The sequence below is a fragment of the Toxorhynchites rutilus genome, chromosome 1 (assembly GCF_029784135.1).
Source record: "Toxorhynchites rutilus septentrionalis strain SRP chromosome 1, ASM2978413v1, whole genome shotgun sequence".
NCBI lineage: Eukaryota > Metazoa > Arthropoda > Insecta > Diptera > Culicidae > Toxorhynchites > Toxorhynchites rutilus.
Window position 1 is genome coordinate 34,526,341 of NC_073744.1, and position 13,325 is coordinate 34,539,665.

A 13,325-nucleotide genomic window follows, 5' to 3' on the forward strand; every position below is an offset into this window, starting at 1 on the left:
TTATAAAAATATATATTTTGAAAAAAAAAATCAAGTACGTCTCGTGTTTCTGAGTACGAAAATAAGTTTTTCACTTCTTTCACCGTAAAGAAATTTTTCACCAGCACCTCAAGCTACTCCTTCTGGGTGATTGCCTGCTGCTCAGATACGGCCGGTCTTGTCTGACACTTTCACATAAAAATGTCCATTTTGGCCAGATTTTTCTCCACCATTCGGCCGGTTGCTACGATCTCCCGGCTTAAGGGGCGGCAAAGAGATGATATTGTAAATACCAGATCGGCTATATCTGGTGGACACAAAGTGCCTCAGGATGTCCAACTCCTTCGCTGTGGGTTAGAGCTTGAGTACTGAAAAATCATCAAGTTGCTTGACAGTGCTGCTGCTGCTGCGAATCAACAGCCTTGAATATTTTTTTTTCTAGACTTAATAAATGTAAGATTTAAATAAAATTCGTTCCTATAAATTATCTTTCATCGCCATCCGAAATTAGTCTGCATGCATTCAACGTTAACACTAAAATCGATGAAAAATGAATTGGAATTTTCGAGCATTTCATTCGGTAATTTGAAGAAAATTGTAGAATTTCGTGCTTGCCAGGCGTAAATGCTCTGATTGAGCGAGTGATTTTCGGGCGTAAACAAAATCTAAACCACCGAAAAATCACAACTGAGTGCCGATACTCAGAAAGAAATAATACTGATCAGTTTAAACTCGCTAAACTATGGTTTATGTTCACATAACGTATATACATAACGTTTTGTTTTTTGTGTCCCGCGTTAGACCTCTGACCATCTGGTCACTTTAGGTTAGGGTGATTTTGAAAAAAAGTACTTGCAGTCAATGAAAAACCACGATTGGATTTGGAATCGATCATGAAAAGTTTAGTATTTATAATTTGTTACTCTCTGACATTTGGTCCACTCTGCCTGAACGAGATATAATGATATAATCGACCTCCTTCGTAATAAGTATGAATTGTTCGAAAAGCATATGCATATGTCTCTATGGTCGTATGCATTTGGTTCACTCTGACTGCATACTACAGGGTGGACTCGATTATAAACAATCGATTTTTTTTACTGTATATAATCAAATCCTGTATGTATTCGAGTCGAACAAATTTTATTTGTTTTGTATACAGGCAAACCTGTTTTTGTGCGGTCCATTTTCGCGTGATTCCTCGTTTGTGCGGCTCTTCTAGTGCGATTTTAGTATGACATTGGGTCTTTAATCACACAAACTAATCGCGCAAATAAAAATATTGCACCTAAACAGTCACACAAATGAGAAATCGCACAAACAGCGACCGCACAAAAACAGGTTTTCCTGTACATATATTTTTTGAATCCAAAATTGTACATTATCGAATCATATAAAATAGAGTAATTATATAATCGGGTCCGACCAGCATTATCAGTTTTTACTGACCAGTCAAAATAAATTTATGCAATAAGCCTGTAAGCCAACAAGCGGCTCGTAACATTAGTGTGATATGAAAATGGTAGAATGTAGGTTCATTGGGAATGGGGTGAATCATAACAATTTACAAAATGGAAAACATCACAGATACATTCTAAAATAATAAAATATTCTGATAACAGCTCAAAACAAGTTTACCAACGCAATGTAGTAGAGTAATAGGCCAGGTGAACCAAGTACCCTAGTAGGTTATGATAATATTTGATAATTGGATTGCACTACATACACAAACTGCCACCCCTTTGGAAGTTAACTGTGCAGGTAAACGAAACATTCCCCTGCTCTCTATCTCCTTAGATTCCGAAACCTATCGAAAGGGAACTTCGTCAGGTTTCGTCTACCTTGCCGTTTTGGAGGGCAACCGCGACAGCGGAATCGGAATCCGACGGCATGGAGAGAACCCCTCACTCAATGAGGAAAACTTTTCCTCATTTTATTGTTGTTTCGCCCGTTCCCAAGTGCCCAATCAAGCGGATTGGAACCGACTCCAAGTCTCCTCGTGGGTTTGATTATTAGTGTTGTTGTTTGCTTGCTTGCTGTTGTTGTGTTCTTCCGTCTGATTCTCTCACCATGGGGGAAGGGCGGTAGTCTACTACCGCCTGTGGAGCACTACTAGCTGAGTGCAGGCCGTGGTAGCGTAGTACTCTCTGGAACTGTGTCAGTCAAAGGCCCACTTTGGACTGCGACGGGTGGGTTTTCATCTTGTTCCGGACGAACAAGCGCGCGCGTTTGGATCCATCGTTTTTCGCAGTGTGTACACAATTTTTCGCGAGATTTTTATCATTTATTTCGGTATTAAGTTTTTATAAAATCTATGTGATTATGCTGCACGCTAACAACCGCCGACAAGTTACGGATGGCACGGATCAATTGGTTGCCAGGATGTGAAATAAGTTCTGAAATGACGGCTCACGTTGGTCGTTTTTGCTTCTAGTGGGTGTTCGAAGTGTTCCAAAATTCCAAACCAAGTGAGGGGAAAGAGGATCGGGAGCTAAAGAGTTAATTGTTCAAAACGTGTGATTTCAGTGATTCGAGATCACGATTCTTCACCGAGGAGAATGCGGAGTTGATCCGGTTTTGGATCTGAGTAAGGTGTGCTCGAAATACAGTGGTTTTGACCTCATTTATGTACACGGTGGGACTTTGAAGTGTATGGGAGCCCAGTCCATTCCAATCGGATCCGCACTGGTATTGAACTGGTTAATTCATTCACTCTCTGTCCTCATTCGCCGGATGGGTGGTGGAAATCGTTATTTCCTCCTCGCCGCGCGGCCACGGCGGCCGTATAGTCCACAGGCCTTGGCTCGTTTGGCCGAGACTCGGGCCAGTCGGACGGAGCTGGATTTGTTTTGGACGTGATGGAATCTATGGAAACTGCCGATGGAGACGGCATGTACGGCTATTCGGAGGGGCGCTGGCGATTGCGTTCAGGCATCCGGCTGGACTAAATTACTCATTTTTACTTTCGGTGGGCTGGTTTTCCCCTTCATAATGGTGGCAACGATGGTGACTGGAGAAGTCAGAAAATAGAACCGTTCATTATTAGCGACAAAATCAGTAGACTGGATTAATTTGGTGTTATGCCTTGGAAACCATCTTCACAATTGCCCCCAATTTGCATTTGAATAACATGTCGAATATGGCGATCAAAAAAAGTATGTAAACACAATTTAGGTAACTGAGGAACAACAAAGTTTCATAAAGTTCCGTATTTGTTTGATAGCCATGTGCAGTACTCGAAAGATACGCAGCGTTGCCAGTTCAATATCATTCTACGGCTGTTTTCAGCCCATCATCCGTTGAAAATTGGCGATTTTCAGCATATCGAACTATCATCCCCCAAGGGTTCTCAATAGGGTTTAGGTCCGGAGAAAATGCCAGCCAGTCCATCATATCAATCTGTATAGACCTAAACTACATTATCGATTCAGTTCTGGCATGAATTGAGGTCATTATCAGGGTTGCCCAAAAAATTTTTTTTTAATTTTCAATTTATTTATTACACTAAATGAGCGAGCGAGCGAAACAAGGGATTCGCATTAGAGCTTTCCACATACTTACCCAACCGAGATAGATATAAATTCACGTTAAGCTCTCCTTTATACTCTTAGAAAACACTTTCCAACTTCATTCTATAATGAGGTGTAATATTATCACTCATTTGCGCAACAGCATCATCAACTATGTGGATAGCGTGGTCGTGTAAAACAACCTTACATTCCAGCCGGCCTTGGTTCGATTCACGTTGACTTCGTTTGGACTTTTTTTTGTGCAATCCCGAAAGAAATGAAAAAAAAAGGAAAAAAAGAGATTGCTGCACCCATACATGCAAATATTTTAAATCTTTTGAGATAGATGATTTCATTTGCTCATTTGACGGTTCGGGACACGAAAAAGCATTTTTTTTCTGCCGAAGATGAAATGTCTTCTGGCAACGCTATTTTGGGTGCACATATGAAGTCATGGGCTTCGGATACGAACATGTTTTGGTAGATTTTTTAAATTCTAAATAATCGGGTAGGTTTTTGCAATTTCAATAAAAGCAAATATCTTGTGGCCAGTGTTGCCACACGTACAGTTTTTTCTGGAAAGGTACATATTTATTCGTTATTTTTAGTACAGATTCTGTACGGTACAGAGTACAGATTTTCGTCAAAAAGTACAGATTGGTACAGATTTTATCCACTTTATTTATTACATTTGAACAAAACAACATTATGGTACATGACGACTTTTACGTCGCAGTATTGCTAGGTGCTGCTGATCATAAAACCATTTACAATGCAATGATTGGATCATCTGAAAGGATTCGCGTCGGACGGTGCGATGTATGTTTTTTCCCAGATCAACTGATTGAACCGTTTGTTCCAGGCTGAAAAACCTGAATCCAAGATGCTACATGAAGAGCTGAAAGTTTTTTATCTGATCATTCTCACTAATATCTACGAGGAATCTTAAGTTGGTTCAATGTCAAATGATCTCAATTTTAAAGATCATTTGAAAAGCGGCAAGAAGTTTTAGGTTGGAATATCAGCAGAAGAAACTATCAGAACAATGGACAGCGAAAGGCAGATCGTTTTTAAGGATATTTGTCGCAGTTTTTATGTGGAGCTGATCATGCAAACGAACGATTCCAAATGAAATCGACAAATGACAAAACATGAATATTTTTATTCGAATGAACGCTTGTTTTCCGTTTGGGTTGGAGGAATTATGAGTTTTCCAAAGCTATTGGGATTTTTTTGACTCAAGTGTAACTTTTGAAAAGGGCATATTAATTTTAGTAAGAGAAATCTTTGATATATTATAATCTACTCATGAATTTGAACTGACTGCTGTTTACAAAAACATTGTAATTTTGCTCGTTGCACTTTTCGTTTTCCATGCCATCTGGTGAAAAGTGCTGCTGTATTTGTGATCCACCCCAAATGAAAAAAATAGATAAAATAACAATCAGGAAGAAATCAGGATAGTTTATAACAAGTTATTCGGTTATTCGGAAAATTTGCGCCGAGCAGGAAAAAAGCATGATTTTTATAGACAAACACACATTTATTCAATTGTATGTGCACATTTTTGTTCCACAATCTTTCGCCATCTCTTAGTCACCTCTCTCGCCAGAAACTGTTCATGGTAATTTTTAATCCTGTCCATAGAGTTGTTTTTCCCGTGAGAGAAATTTGCAGTGACCTGAACTTTTGGAAATTGCAGTATCTGGTTAGTTTAGCCGGTACGATAGCACTTCTCAGTCATACTCCAAAATAATTTATCGTGTTGTCAGAAACATGAAGTTAAGCATTGTCCTAATGTAACACGACGTCTATCGCATTGGCTAATTCTGTGGGCTGGCTAAATGAAATTAATTTTCCGTACATGCCTAATATCGCATGTTATATCGCATATCAGAATAAAATAGCTTGAGTAGTCGCGATCTCAATATTTTGTTTCCCATATATGCCCTCCTCAGAAGCCCGCTTCACTCCCTCGAATGCACTTGCACAGATTTTGAACAATGAAATAACTCGATTCGAATGCAATTACTACACACAATTACAGTCCTATGTCAAAATCTCGTCCATACCCCTTAGGCTCAGACACATAAGCTTTTTTTTATCATAGGAGCATTTCAAGTGACGATTTTTGCTACGAAAATTGGAAAAAACCCAAAAACAAATCATCATGAAGGAGGCGATCTGGCGTAGTGGTAACATCCATACCTCTCACGCAGAGATCACGAGTTCAATTCTCACTCCCGACATTCTTCCAAAAAATGGAAGTAAAAGTGACGAACCAGCCGAAATGTGTTGAAAGTCACTATAATAACAAAAAAAAAAATAAAAATCATCATGAAATAAAATTAAACATAACGATATAAACATCATCAAATCAGTTAAATACTTCAACATTTTGATCCAATTTTAGTTCCATTTTTTTTAAGAAAATGGGTCAGGAGGGGATATTGGGTCAAAAACGGAGAAAAACTTTGATGAATTATTAAGCAATAACTATTTGTACTACAGTTAATGCTTATACATTCGATGTAATGAAAATATGTCTCCTATTAAACGGTTCACAGCTTTTGAAAATATTCGCAATATTTGTCAAAATATTACTAATAGTAGCTTTCTCTGTTTTTGACCCAATCTCAAACCAATGACCCATTCTCACCTCCATCGATGGTACCATTCACACGCGTAATAAATTTCAAAACGCATAATAAATCGTCAGAAACCCAAGCTTCTGGGTCTCCAGATCGAGCTCCACTCTTAATGGAATGTTCTTTTTAAAAGAAGATATCAAACCAAACTTCGAATGTCCACTCTTAGGTGAAAGCTTGCAAATCATTAGTTTGTGTTGTTTTGAGGTTCCGAGGCTTACCCCAGTTTTTTTTTTGACGTGGAACTACGTCTGTCATTCCTGTATCGGAGTATATGTTCATAGTTTCGAAAAAGAGAGTGTTACTCTTGGAGGGCAAGGTTTGGAACGTTAATGTCTCTTTTTCGGCTGAACGGAGTGGTATGATAATCACTTCAATCGGAAGGCAAAATGTCCCAGAGTTATATGCTTGTTAAATATTGTCCCAAAAACTTGTTTCAATAGCTTAACAATTGCTTTAAAAAATTCTATTGAAATCATCCAAATCTGTATATAACCTGGCGCCCGCTCGGAAATCCATTTAGTTGTTATTGCGAGGTGAGATGAGGATGCATTATGCTCTTCTCTCCCAATCCCATTTCTTTTCTGTTGCCGGACTGAACGGAGCATTTAGCAAAATTCAAATGTGGCGATACAGATGGGTGCCATTGACTATGTATTTGACAGTGGAGAATACAAAACGTTTGATATGGTATAGAGGATGTTTCACCATCTATATATATATACAGCCATTCCATGTCAAACCGATATAGTGGTTCTCAGATTCTCATCAAAAGTGGTAGTTTTGTTCTTTATCGCAAATTATGATACCCGTATTTTTTTATTTTTTTGTCGGGGTGACCATTTTAGGGTGGTCCAAAAAACTATTTTTTCGCATTTTTGCCTAAAATGACTTTTTTTTAAATAATTATAACTTTTGAACTACTAGATCAATTTAGATGGTAGACATATCAAATTAAAGCTAATCACCTGGTCTTTTTTGAGAAAATAAAATACCTGCAGAAAATTTGAATTCTGCTCTCGTTACTATTGATTGTATTCGTTTTTTATTGTTTTCATAGTCTCGGGACCAAAGGCGCTATAGTTTTTTATATTTTTTCTGGAAAGCTGAGGATTTTTCACACAACTTATCTCGAAACCAGGGAAGCGTTTTTTTTCGTTTTTGTGTTATGATTTTTCAAAGTTAGCATATAGCTATAGTATTTTTCCAAAAAAAAAATCAGGTGATTGGCTTTAATTTGTTATATCGATCATCTGAATCGGTCTAGTAGTTCAAAAGGTATGAATTGTTGAAAAAAGTCATTTTTGGCAAAAATGCGAAAAAATGGTTTTTTGGACCACCTAAAATTGAAATGGTCACCCCAACAAAAAAATTTAAAAAAAAACGGGTCTCATAATTTGCGATAAAGAACAAAACTACCACTTTTGACGAAAATCTGAGAACCACTAAATTGGTTTGGCATGGAATGGCTGTATATAAAAATGGATTTCTGTCTGTCTGATTCTTATGGACTCGGAAACTACTGAATCGATCGACATGAAAATTGGTATGTAGGGGTTTTTGGAGTCGGGGAAGGTTCTTATGATAGTTCGAGACCCCTCCCCCCTTTCTAAATTTCACATTACTCGAGAACTAATGAAGAAAAGAACCAAATTTGGCATATGGAGGTTTTAGGGAGCAATAAATGTTTTTTATGGGGGTTTGACAGTCCTTCCCCCTCTCTAAAAAGGGGGGGAGGGTGCTAAACAACTCGAGAACAAATCAAATAAATGGAATCAAACTTAGCTTAAAGAGGTTAAAGGGATCAATAAACGATTCTATGGTAGTTCGACATTCTTCCCCCTCTCTAGAGGCATGGGGCCTGCCATACAAATAAAACACAAACTTCTACATACCTCGATATCTAATCAAGCAAATGAAGCCAAATTTGGGATGTGAGGGTTTTTTGGTACGAGAAATGTTTCTATGATGGTATGACACTCTTTCCTCCTCTGGAAAGGAGAGGGAGAGAGTCCCATAAAAATAATGCACTTATTTCAACCGAACATATTCCAACCAAACATAATAATTGAAAATTTTCGGAAAATTCTCAAGGAATTCGAAAAATTCAATTCGCATGTGTTCTACAGTTACATATTGACAAGCGTTGTTAGTCGAGAATTATGTCTGAAAATAATCTTATGTTATAATGTCGAGGTTTGGAAAGAGTACTGAAATTTTATAGTAAAAAATAATTTTATATGGTGGATTAGAAGATCAATTAATGAACAGTTCTGCGATTGGATCCATGAACGTTCGCTCAGTAACAAAACGAGGATGTGATTACGAAAAATAAATTTTAGGCGGGATGAAGTTTGCCAGGACAGCTAGTATCAAATAAATTACATTGATGAAAGCAGCAGTTATGAAATCAGTTGTTTGCGACTTTTTTACTCTATTGCATTTTTGGTGAACGCAATATGTGTTCCTGAACACGGGGCCAGAATTAAGGCGCCTCGGTTTTAATCAGGACAACCAACAAGTTCAAAAAAGCTGAATTTCATGTGTATTCCTGTATAATAAAAATTCATAGTCATACTCATCTTCTCACACAAAACCCGGAAAAACATTCGCATTTTTTCAAAATATTCATTCATTGAAAACAGAACATCATTGAGAATTGTATCATTTCAGATGCAACTTCAAACAAATGATTATCATTTTAACGGTAATCTAACCTCCACTTTGCGATTATATCACAGATGTAACCCACTGATTGTTTTATCGTTTTTGGAAAACTTACACTTTAACATAACACATTAGCAAATCAGGAGGGTATATTTTTCATTTATTCCATTTCATACTTTTTACTCTGAACATTCAAGATTGTATCAGAACCCTCTGTTTCGGACTATTCATCAACTTTTGAAACTTTGTAATGGATCACACAACGTTTCTATTAACGATGAAGTTGTGTATGATCAGACTTAGGTAGTCCAACGCATTATCTTACCGACTTCATACCAACGCAAAATACTAACGAAAATACGAAATACTTTGTGTAATTCGCAAATTTTTGTGTATCAACTTCACCAGATTTTAAACCGATTTAAATTTTTGCTGAACTTCTGTCGCAACCGGCGCTTCTGAAATAATGTTGCGTTATCCTAAACGAATAAAATGTGATATCGAACTGAGACAACCAGTACCATTGGAATTCGCTCACAGATGGCTCGAATAGCGCCGTCATCGGTTTCATGGAACGCACTGTGTACTTAGGTCTACGTCAGCTATCCACATCACAGCGGTTCCCACTTACGAGGGGGAGCCGTATACCATTTCATTTTTGCTCCGTCCATGTCGCCCTTGCGAACCCCAATCGAAACTAGTTCGACAAACAACATCAAGCATAACGGCACAGTCGAAACCCAATGTCATCGATCTGGGTGGAAAGGACGACGATTGTTGTGAAAATGAAAACGAACGGTACGCGGGGGGTGGAGGTGCAATAACAAAATTTTGCCGTTCCTCATCGACTTCGATTGAGTAAAGTAAATTGCTATGGAAAATATTTGATTTCCGAGATCGGATAGGTTCCGAAATTCCAGAAGTATTTCGTCTGCCATTGCAGTTGAGAGAAAACGAATAATATATGGCAAACGTTAAATACACTACCTTTGCTGTTGATACCACCGGCTGAATGCGAATGTTCGCCAATGTTTTGGGGGGAAATGAAATTATACTCTTTGGTTGCCATTTTGGGTTGAAACAAAATGCCACTCATGACGGAAATCAGCGTCGAAAAAGGCAATTAATTTTTATGCGGGAAGAAATCGTTCGAATTGCTGCGGCATTTTGGGGGAGAAATCACTTCGAGCAGAATGTAGACCGAAACAAATTTGTACGGTAAAACAAAGTTTGTATGGTTTGAATTGCGAATGCTTCCACTGAATTCCCATACTATTCGGATCGCTTGGAATTCAATTTCACATCGCAATCCCGCCTTGATATACATTAAACTCCTCTGGTTTAGCTTTTAAAAAGCCGGTGTAAAGTGTTGCAGATACCTTACTGGGGAGGAAAAACGCTTCCAATGTACCATTAGAGGACAAATACATTATAATCCTTGAAATGTTCGTACTTCCAGAACACTACCTGTCGAGTCTGCTTTGATCTTCACTTATCGGCTTCCACTTTGCAGCTGCAGTCCGGGAGAGCAAGCGAAGTACTACGGCAAAAGTATTCATTTCCATCGAGGGATGCATCAGAAGCTATAAATATGCACAGCAACCACACACCACAGCAGTACATAGAATGTGGGAAAATTTAGGTTTCGGTAGCAAACCTGACCCCATTTTCATAACCGTTTCGCACGTCTGTTGGTTGCCGGAAAACCGCCAAACTTTGTCGGTGGGAAGAAGCACAGCCAATGGTGCAGATGCTCCTCCTTCCTCCCTTTGTGTAAGCAGCAGTGAGTAACGTCTCGAAAGTCGGCAAATCTTAACCCCCACGTAACCCTCACACGTGTGTGGTACCCATTACTTCTGGTGCGATTTGCCGAACGTGTTGAACAATTTGCCCCAAGTTTACATCATTTGAAAATATTGTTTTAGGCTTCTGTTCCCATCGGCTTGCAATTTGGCAGTACCGACTACGATTTGTGTAAATTTTAGCCGGAAAATTTTCTTACGGGAAAGCAGGCTCGGAGGTTGCACCGTGAGAATGCAGAACTTTACGTTGATTACACAACGAATGGTTGAAACGTTTCAGTATCGAATGAGCCCTTATTGACATATTGACTTCTGCGGCCAGAGGTTTGGGGTTGGTAACATTTTCCAAGTGCTGCCGAATTGGAGGCTTACACTGTGTTTCATTATTTTTTCGTATCGAATAAAATTGGAAATTGATTTATTGTACGATATTAATAATTATTAACGAACGTAACGAAAGGAAGAGTTCAAAAGTTTTCGGTTGGGAGTCCCGGTGGTTCCACTCCGTATAGTGTCCTCGTGGGATTTGGGTTAGATCTGCGCACATTGAAAGCATGGTGGCCGTCTGTATTCTATTATAGGGACTAGGAACATTCTTCCCATCATTCATCTCTTGCCCCGAGAACGGCCCTTGTTGAAAAATTAAATCCAAACTCTTCCTCCACTTGTCATGAGAAAGACAGTTCATCCTCGCTCGACGCTCTTTAGCAAACGAATTTCTTGATGATGTGTGTTCACGCACGGGGAATTATATTTATACGTCGTTTTTCGCACTGACGACATTGAGTTCAAGGTTACCATATCTACAGAATAATCTGCATTCATTAAATATTCACAATTTTTGAAACAAAGAATCTACAGATACAGATTACATATTTTTTAAATTTTCAGACAGATTTTTAGATTTTTCAAAATAATCCAATATTGATTATGACTTATCTCAGTAATCTCAGTTATTTCAGTAATATTTTTCCCAACTCACCATTTTTACTCATATAACATTTGAATCAGTCTAAAGTCATTTTCGCATTCATATGTAGCGTGTAATACTACTTTCTCATGTTCAATCCGAGGCGATAAGATATATATATATATATATATATATATATATATATATATATATATATATATATATATATATATATATATATATATATATATATATATAAATGGAGTGATGTCTGTCTGTCTGTCTGATTCTTATAGACTCGGAAACTACTGAACCGATCGACATGAAAATTGGTATGTAGGGGTTTTTGGGGCCGGGGAAGGTTTTCGTGATATTTTGAGACCCCTCCCCCCTCTCTAAGGGGGGGCTGCCATACAAATGAAACACAAATTTCTGCATTACTCGGAAATTAACCAAGCAAACGAAACCAAAGTTGGCATGTGAAAGTTTTAGGGTGCAATAAATGTTTCTATGATGGTTAGACAGTCCTTCTCCCACTCAAAGGGGGGGCTGCCATACAAATGAAACACAAATTTCTGCATTACTCGAGAATTAATCAAGCAAATGAAACCAAATTTGGCATGTGGAGGTTTTAGGATGCAATCAATGTTTCTATGGTGATAAGATACTCCTTCCCCCTCTCTTAGAGGGGGCTGCCATACAAATGAAACACAATTTTTTGCATTACTCGGAAATTAATCAATCAAACGAAACCAAAGTTGGCATGTGAAAGTTTTAGGGTGCAATAAATGTTTCTATGATGGTTAGACAGTCCTTCCCCCACTCAAAGGGGGGGCTGCCATACAAATGAAACACAAATTTCTGCATTACTCGAGAATTAATCAAGCAAATGAACCCAAATTTGGAATGTGAATGTTTTAAGGTACAATAAATGTTTCCATGTTGGATAGACGCTCCTCCCCCTTCTCTAAGGGGGGCTACCACACAAATGAAACACCAATTTCTTTATAACTCAAGAATTAATCAAGCAAACGAACCCAAATTTGACATGACAAGGTTTTAGTGTGAAATAAATATTTTTATGTTGGATAGACACGCCTCACCCCTCTCTAAATGGGGACTGCCATACAAATGAAACACAAATTTCTGTGTTACTCGAGAATTAATCAAACAAATGAAACGAAATTAGGCATATTGAGGTTTTAGGGTACAATAAATGTTTCTATGGTAGTTAGACTCTACATCCCCCTCTCTAAGGGGGGCTGCCATACAAATGAAACATACATTTCTGCATAATTCAAAAACTAATCAAGCAAACTGAACCAAATTTGGCATGTGGAGGTTTTAGGGGGCAAGAAACATTCCTAAAGTGGTTCAACACTCCTCTCCAAAACCAAATTAAGCATATGGAGGTTTTAGGGTACAATAAATGTTTCTATGGTGGTTAAACACCGCCCCCTCCTCTCTAAGGGGCCATACAAATGAAACACAAATTACAGGAGGCGTCTTTATTCTATCATATTTTCTGTATAAAACATTTATTCCATGTAACGGAGAAACATGTTATTTGCAAGAGGTTGAAAAATCTAATCTATAATCTGATATTATAATGATGAGTTTTGTTAGAAATACTATGAATTTTATAGTAAAAGGTAAATTCAACGGGGTTGATAAGAAGATCAATCAATGAACAGTTCTGCGATTGGACCCATGAACTTGCTCATAGTAAGAAAACATGAATGTTTGAAGGTACTGATTATAAAAAACAAATGTTGGGCGAAACGAAGCTAGTGTTTATCAAAAATTGTTT

General features: G+C 38.0%; 1 protein-coding gene across 1 annotated transcript in view; it reads left to right on the plus strand.

The window, feature by feature from the left end:
* The first annotated feature begins 2,157 nt into the window (after positions 1-2,157).
* LOC129763357 (proteoglycan 4) overlaps positions 2,158-13,325 on the plus strand; it is a 154,308-nt gene continuing 143,140 nt past the window's right edge. Inside the window, exon 1 of the mRNA XM_055762325.1 lies at positions 2,158-2,566. The gene's annotated coding sequence lies outside the window, so the exon portion shown is untranslated. The remainder of the gene's footprint in view (positions 2,567-13,325) is intronic.